The sequence below is a fragment of the Vicia villosa genome, linkage group LG5 (genome assembly GCF_029867415.1).
Source record: "Vicia villosa cultivar HV-30 ecotype Madison, WI linkage group LG5, Vvil1.0, whole genome shotgun sequence".
NCBI classification, from domain to species: Eukaryota; Viridiplantae; Streptophyta; class Magnoliopsida; order Fabales; family Fabaceae; genus Vicia; species Vicia villosa.
In genome coordinates, this window is record NC_081184.1 from 149,761,737 (window position 1) to 149,770,436 (window position 8,700).

General features: G+C 43.4%; 1 long non-coding RNA gene across 1 annotated transcript; it reads right to left on the reverse strand.

Annotated features, from left to right (window-relative positions):
• Positions 1-1,435: 1,435 nt before the first annotated feature.
• LOC131607761 (uncharacterized) lies at positions 1,436-3,326 on the reverse strand. The gene is made up of 3 exons (XR_009285404.1): positions 3,216-3,326; positions 2,956-3,116; positions 1,436-1,466 (listed from the first exon to the last, which is right to left on the reverse strand). It is a non-coding gene; the product is annotated as an uncharacterized LOC131607761 (long non-coding RNA).
• Positions 3,327-8,700: the final 5,374 nt, after the last annotated feature.

Consider the following 8,700-nt stretch of genomic DNA (forward strand, 5'->3'; position numbering starts at 1 on the left):
TCCTATAGTCGCAATTGACAAGTGTCTGAACAGGCTTCCAATAGGCTCATCGTTCCTCAAGTCCTTCGAATCACACTCCTCAGGATGCTAAAACCTGAGAGTGCTACACACCAAGGTTTACTTACTCATAAGGCAGTAAGCCTGACACGAAGAGTTAAGATCCCAGCTTGGATTGTTATGCTATGCGCACACTCACTTGTTCTCACGCATGCATAAAAGATTATAAGGATAATCCAGTTCGAATGGGAATAGTATAGTTCCAAACAATCAACACAACTGTGGTCATCCCCTGGATACTTCGGATAGATGCTAGTTCTTACTCACCTGAACGCCCAACGCCAAGCGTAGTTCTATGGCTTCTCTCGGAGTCAGATGAATCATAACTAGCAAGGAACTTAGGCTACTGCGTTTCACACTTCTACATCATTTTGTCTTCCATCTAGCGTAGTTCTAGAACTTAAGCACAAAATGATAAGAATGGAAATGCATGCCCTATACCATCAATTAGGTATCCAAGATTCACCCAATCGTAAGTTACCAAATCCGCACTTTCCATCAACCTTTCACTAGGAAACCACTCTTGCTTAGGGTACTTCAAGTTGTATGAGGATCTAATACTCCGCCCATCCAATCACTATCCATACCAGCACAATCAGAAAGGTTTGACTCTTCTGTCCGAATTCCCAAAGGTAATTCTGTCCTATCAGCACACCAGCCACACCTAACACCGGCAGCATCATCGGTACTGAATCCTACTAATTCCCAGCTCAACACCTTCGGAGAATCTCACTTACAAGGCTCCTACTCAATCCTGTTTGCCATTACCAAGACTTAGAGAAAATTTCACTTCGTCCAATCTAATTCCTGGGGGTTCTAGTTGTCTCGATCCATACTTGGCAGTTCGAGTATCACTATTTCGCGTCAAACGCTCTCCTTAAGCTTGACGACTCCAATATTATCCACTTATAAAATCCAAACAATCCAATACTCACACCCTTCCAACTACTTGGGTTCACAACCTTGCAGGTTTACGAGTCCTCGTGGCGGCCCTGCCGTAATTCTACTGTCTCACATTCAGTCGATGAGTTGATCAAGTTCAGCAACTGAATGAGATTTCAGTAAAATCAGGCTAGCAACGCACACATGAGAGGAGGAAAAGGAATTGCTAGTGATGTCTCATGGCTCGGCCGAGAATCGACCTGCTCTGATACCAACTGTAACACCCCACACATAATTGACTAGTATATTATGCATGAAACGTTAAAAATCGGTATTTGAGTACATACAAAAGCTAAAGATACAAGAAGATCCATATAAATACAACATGAAATAATATTAATAATTACAAAACATGTGTCTTCATGGATCTGCACAGCGGAAAATAAGATCTGACGAGGTCTCCGAGCCATCACCACTTTAAGTCGTCAATCTGAACCTACTATCTGTCAAACGCTACTAAACTGCACCTGAAAAAAATATAAGTTGATTGGGGTGAGATTACTAAATCTCAGTGAGTCCTCCTATCCTATGGGTCCACTCGGTTCTACAGGGTACATGCATCAACAAACCGAATCCACCATTGATTCGGGGTTATCCTCACATCCGGTACAAGTACGGAGCAAACACATGAATCGTCCACCATAGGAGTCATCGTATCACAAGTACACAGACAGTACAACAAACACGTATGCCAAAACCCATACCCGTGTATGGGGAATCCAGAAGCGCGTTAATGCCTCGACTAGGTTATAAAAACACACCCTCGATGAGTTACACCCATGCCTATTATCAAGAGACTCGTACAAGCACACTGCAAGAGTAGTTAAGCGGGTTCGCACAAGCCTATTTGGCCGCGAGATGACATTAGCCGAAATGGCGTCATTGTCCCGGTAACTACCTGTACGCACGTGTGTTCACACCAAGTACCGAACCGCCATCCTGACGCATGAGCCCATCGGGCGAAAGCCTAGTAGTAGTCTACGTGACTTCACTAGAGGTGAGTTACCGATTATGTGTTAACCTACGTGGTTACATAACCCCACCATACCGAGCACGCAAGTGTGTTAACTCCAAGTGGGAAAGCCTCCAGACCCTCACAAGCACACTGCAACGGTAGCTCAGGTGTGAGCCCAAGATCACATGATCGGGGCTGTCCCATTGATCACAAAGCCCGGGACGACTCATTGATCACAAAGCCCGAGTCATAAATCAACCTAGCCCCTGGCCCGCTTCGATTCAAGCATACACACGCATAACAAGCGCAAGGTCACACAATGCACACAAACCCAATGTTTAACCGAAACAACGGGCTTTAGCAATTATTCATGTTCCATCACATTGCATTCATAAAAGCATTAAGGAACAAGCATTAGTATGTTACACTATCACATTCGATTTATGCATAATTCACAATTCCGAATAATTAAATGGAAGTACTAAAACTTAATGCTTAGCAGCGTCGCATATTGCCAATAGGTATGCATAAACAAATAGGGAGGGGTCCGGTTACGAATAAAAACCAGAACTGCACTCAAGGGGTAAGAAACAGAATTCTGCAATCAGCATCTTCCGCTTAGCGGCTCCTGTCCGCTTAGCGGATTCGCGATGTTTTATTTTTCCACAGACAGCATCTTCCGCTTAGCGGCCTCACGTCCGCTTAGCGGACTCGCGATTTTCTGGAAAAATGTTCATCATCCGCTAAGCGGCCTTAGCCCGCTTAGCGGACCATAGCAAAAGCAGAAAAATGCAGAACGCACCAGTTCCGCTATGGGGGTATTCTAATCCCTAGAATTCACCTGCATGTGTCAAATTACAACATAGAATAGTAATATGCATCACAAACAACCAACAATTATCACATAACATGTTTTAGCATCATGGATTTATCTCACAATCCCTAAACCCCAAACATGCAATTCCCATGATTTTCCCCAAAGTATCTAACTAAGGACTCACCATGGATTTAATGGAGGTTATGAGAATACTCTTGCTGCCATTGAACTCTCTCTTTGACCAACACTTCACCTCTAATATGATCAAACCCGTAATCACTCTTGTACTCACTTTCAGCATCAATCATCAATCTTCAAATGCGTTTATCTCCACCAATAAACAAGCTATGAACGCGAACCATAGGTGCAAATCGAAGAGAAATCCGTTAGCTTTCCAATGGGACCAGAATCGTTACGATCGGAGTTACGAGTTGAGAGATATACCTGATTTAGTGGAGCTGTATCAAGGGTTGCGAAAATGGAGATATGAAAATGATGAACTTCTTTCTCCTTCCTCTTTCTTGTCTCACTAGCTTCCACTCTCTCTACCCTTCCAAATTCTGATTTTATGAACACTATCTTTACCAAACATGTCTTAAGTTCCATGCACTCATGTTTAAAGGCCACAATACCCTCCAACTACAAGATATTTACACTCTTGCCATGTAGTTCCATTCTAACCAATTGCTTCTACTCCAACTAATTCTTCTAATAATCATTCTTAGATTAATAGAGAATAAGACCAATGATCTCTCTCTAATTACCATTTACTTATTTAAATGATAATTATCGGTGTCAAAAGATCGGGATATTACATTCTCCCCCCCCTTAATTAGAATTCGTCCTCGAATTCCTTCTGTTCACCACGAAAACCAACCCCTCATATCTATCCAACCAAGGGAAAGAATGTTACTCACACTCCTATTTAGATGATTTCACTACTCTGTCTGATGGTCATTCCATACGAAGTGACATAACCTGCCAAAATACTTGTGTCCCACTATACATGATTAGAAACCTTAACCGTCAAGCAACACATCTATTCAGATACTTCGCCTTGACATACCTTGGGAAATATCCTTCCAGGGTCCTTGATCTTCACTGCTCTGCACTGAATCCCCAGAACTTCAGAAACCCTAGTAATCCACTCATATTGGATATCTTCTGTTCAAACTCTATTGTGTTCACCCTTGTCCAACACACTTATTGATTCACTCAGGCTCCTTGAATTACTTCCCATCCAAGCATTCTTGTCACAATATTTCGTTCTATGACGACGCTTCAAATTATTCCCTACCAAAGTCCATACAATGACGTTAGGTGTTAGCCAAATATCTTGGTCCTAACTTCTGGTTTCCAAAATGTTAGGATGGTTGTCTCAAGTTTACCCCTTACTTATACAACTGATTCTCCTTACTTAACTCTCGCCTCAGTTCTAGTCGTATCAGTCATCCCGCAATCCATGATAACGTAGCATCTTGCAACTATAGCCTTGACATTCGACAACCTCACACAAGATTCTACTGATGAGAGGTGAAATTCAACAGCTGACCTGTAACCATTTCACAAGTCTTCCTGCACAATCATAGTGCACAAGGCTTAACCACAAAGAACTGGTGCCAGCTGAACGTCTCCACTAGCCTCCAGCATTTCGGCGATCACGATACTATGTCCAACCCTTGATGCTTACAAGTTCAACTGATGATCTACGAACATCGGATCACATGTCATCCACAAGGTCTCTTCCCAATCTGGCCCACTGTCGGTATCTCTCGTGGTTATGGTGGATCCCCGAGAGAGACTGACAAAACGAAATGCTGCTCCGACGAGTTCCTCTTGGGAAGATACTTCCATCCCAAGAGAAGATCCTACAATTAGTCCGTTCATTCCTACCTCAGACTTATTTGGTTCTTCCTCGATCCGTTGCGCTACTCTGATTCCAAAAATTCACACACCTTGAAATCCTCTGAGTTACGCTATATCCATAGTTCAGTTAGTTTCCATTAATACACAATAATTCCTTATTTACAGCTGTCCAAATACAACATGTGCCAGGAATCCATATACATCTATCGTCGACTACTACTCCTCAAAGTTGCGTATTCCCCAGAACCAAGTCTCTATTTACACTATCATTCCATATGGTTCATCTACCACAATTTAGGTACACGTTTCATTCTCAAAACACTGAAACCCAAATACTCACTGACTTAGAGGTTCGTCCCTGTCACTGATTTCCACAGCGTACAACTGCTACGTTTTCCCTTTCCAACAAGTCTTGTTGCTTAACTAGTATATCGAACCCTTCACGATGTACTGCAGCTCATGGTAACTCTAGCAGTTATATACAATTCCTACCCAACCATACACCTTCATTCTCTTAGCGTAGTATCACCTCTGATAACTCGTGCGACTTACTGACATAACAGTCCTCTCATAGCCACACTCCATTCACACAGTCATTTAATGTCTGTTCCACCTCTGAATTTGACACTAAACTAACTTCCTCGGCGGCTGCATCCTTCATTGCCGTGCTTCTAACAGTCAGAGTGTAGCCACAATGCAAGGAATTGCACTTTGCACTTCGAACATCTTTCTTATAGACTTCTCAGCAGTTCTCAAACCAAAATGTCTATGCTTTACCAAGATTGACATTTCTTTACCCAGAGTATCTACAAACACTCTACCAGATACATCACACATCAAGCCAATCCAAGATACAACTTGCATATTCCATCACCGGTCGCCAATGGTACATGATAGCCACTCACCATGCTGACCAGGATATCATAACCGCACATGAGTCCCACTCTAGACACTCATGTAAAATTGTCAACCTAACACTTCATGAAACGAGAACGTATGCAAGGTATAATCTGACTATAACTCGCGCGAGAACGATCATTCAGAGTCTCTATAAGCATAGTAACGGATCTTGATCCATCACACAATCGCCTGTCTAGTTACTCCTCTACTATCGAGCGCGACGTATGGATGCTTATCCCACATACCTTACGAGAGTCTGGATCTGCGTCTCACGAGTGCCAAGTCAGAATTCTACCTTGAGCTCCAGGTCACCTTTGCCCCACACATGTCGGAAAAGGATGACTCACGCATCTTGTGCACGATAGCGATACTGTGGCATTATACCCATCTGGTAGTACCAACATGGTGGTCCAACTCCGAGGCCATGTATCCAGGTAACCTACCTCAGTGGCATATAATGATCCCCACGTGTATCCTATAGTCGCAATTGACAAGTGTCTGAACAGGCTTCCAATAGGCTCATCGTTCCTCAAGTCCTTCGAATCACACTCCTCAGGATGCTAAAACCTGAGAGTGCTACACACCAAGGTTTACTTACTCATAAGGCAGTAAGCCTGACACGAAGAGTTAAGATCCCAGCTTGGATTGTTATGCTATGCGCACACTCACTTGTTCTCACGCATGCATAAAAGATTATAAGGATAATCCAGTTCGAATGGGAATAGTATAGTTCCAAACAATCAACACAACTGTGGTCATCCCCTGGATACTTCGGATAGATGCTAGTTCTTACTCACCTGAACGCCCAACGCCAAGCGTAGTTCTATGGCTTCTCTCGGAGTCAGATGAATCATAACTAGCAAGGAACTTAGGCTACTGCGTTTCACACTTCTACATCATTTTGTCTTCCATCTAGCGTAGTTCTAGAACTTAAGCACAAAATGATAAGAATGGAAATGCATGCCCTATACCATCAATTAGGTATCCAAGATTCACCCAATCGTAAGTTACCAAATCCGCACTTTCCATCAACCTTTCACTAGGAAACCACTCTTGCTTAGGGTACTTCAAGTTGTATGAGGATCTAATACTCCGCCCATCCAATCACTATCCATACCAGCACAATCAGAAAGGTTTGACTCTTCTGTCCGAATTCCCAAAGGTAATTCTGTCCTATCAGCACACCAGCCACACCTAACACCGGCAGCATCATCGGTACTGAATCCTACTAATTCCCAGCTCAACACCTTCGGAGAATCTCACTTACAAGGCTCCTACTCAATCCTGTTTGCCATTACCAAGACTTAGAGAAAATTTCACTTCGTCCAATCTAATTCCTGGGGGTTCTAGTTGTCTCGATCCATACTTGGCAGTTCGAGTATCACTATTTTGCGTCAAACGCTCTCCTTAAGCTTGACGACTCCAATATTATCCACTTATAAAATCCAAACAATCCAATACTCACACCCTTCCAACTACTTGGGTTCACAACCTTGCAGGTTTACGAGTCCTCGTGGCGGCCCTGCCGTAATTCTACTGTCTCACATTCAGTCGATGAGTTGATCAAGTTCAACAACTGAATGAGATTTCAGTAAAATCAGGCTAGCAACGCACACATGAGAGGAGGAAAAGGAATTGCTAGTGATGTCTCATGGCTCGGCCGAGAATCGACCTGCTCTGATACCAACTGTAACACCCCACACATAATTGACTAGTATATTATGCATGAAACGTTAAAAATCGGTATTTGAGTACATACAAAAGCTAAAGATACAAGAAGATCCATATAAATACAACATGAAATAATATTAATAATTACAAAACATGTGTCTTCATGGATCTGCACAGCGGAAAATAAGATCTGACGAGGTCTCCGAGCCATCACCACTTTAAGTCGTCAATCCGAACCTACTATCTGTCAAACGCTACTAAACTGCACCTGAAAAAAATATAAGTTGATTGGGGTGAGATTACTAAATCTCAGTGAGTCCTCCTATCCTATGGGTCCACTCGGTTCTACAGGGTACATGCATCAACAAACCGAATCCACCATTGATTCGGGGTTATCCTCACATCCGGTACAAGTACGGAGCAAACACATGAATCGTCCACCATAGGAGTCATCGTATCACAAGTACACAGACAGTACAACAAACACGTATGCCAAAACCCATACCCGTGTATGGGGAATCCAGAAGCGCGTTAATGCCTCGACTAGGTTATAAAAACACACCCTCGATGAGTTACACCCATGCCTATTATCAAGAGACTCGTACAAGCACACTGCAAGAGTAGTTAAGCGGGTTCGCACAAGCCTATTTGGCCGCGAGATGACATTAGCCGAAATGGCGTCATTGTCCCGGTAACTACCTGTACGCACGTGTGTTCACACCAAGTACCGAACCGCCATCCTGACGCATGAGCCCATCGGGCGAAAGCCTAGTAGTAGTCTACGTGACTTCACTAGAGGTGAGTTACCGATTATGTGTTAACCTACGTGGTTACATAACCCCACCATACCGAGCACGCAAGTGTGTTAACTCCAAGTGGGAAAGCCTCCAGACCCTCACAAGCACACTGCAACGGTAGCTCAGGTGTGAGCCCAAGATCACATGATCGGGGCTGTCCCATTGATCACAAAGCCCGGGACGACTCATTGATCACAAAGCCCGAGTCATAAATCAACCTAGCCCCTGGCCCGCTTCGATTCAAGCATACACACGCATAACAAGCGCAAGGTCACACAATGCACACAAACCCAATGTTTAACCGAAACAACGGGCTTTAGCAATTATTCATGTTCCATCACATTGCATTCATAAAAGCATTAAGGAACAAGCATTAGTATGTTACACTATCACATTCGATTTATGCATAATTCACAATTCCGAATAATTAAATGGAAGTACTAAAACTTAATGCTTAGCAGCGTCGCATATTGCCAATAGGTATGCATAAACAAATAGGGAGGGGTCCGGTTACGAATAAAAACCAGAACTGCACTCAAGGGGTAAGAAACAGAATTCTGCAATCAGCATCTTCCGCTTAGCGGCTCCTGTCCGCTTAGCGGATTCGCGATGTTTTATTTTTCCACAGACAGCATCTTCCGCTTAGCGGCCTCACGTCCGCTTAGCGGACTCGCGATTTTCTGGAAAAATGTTCA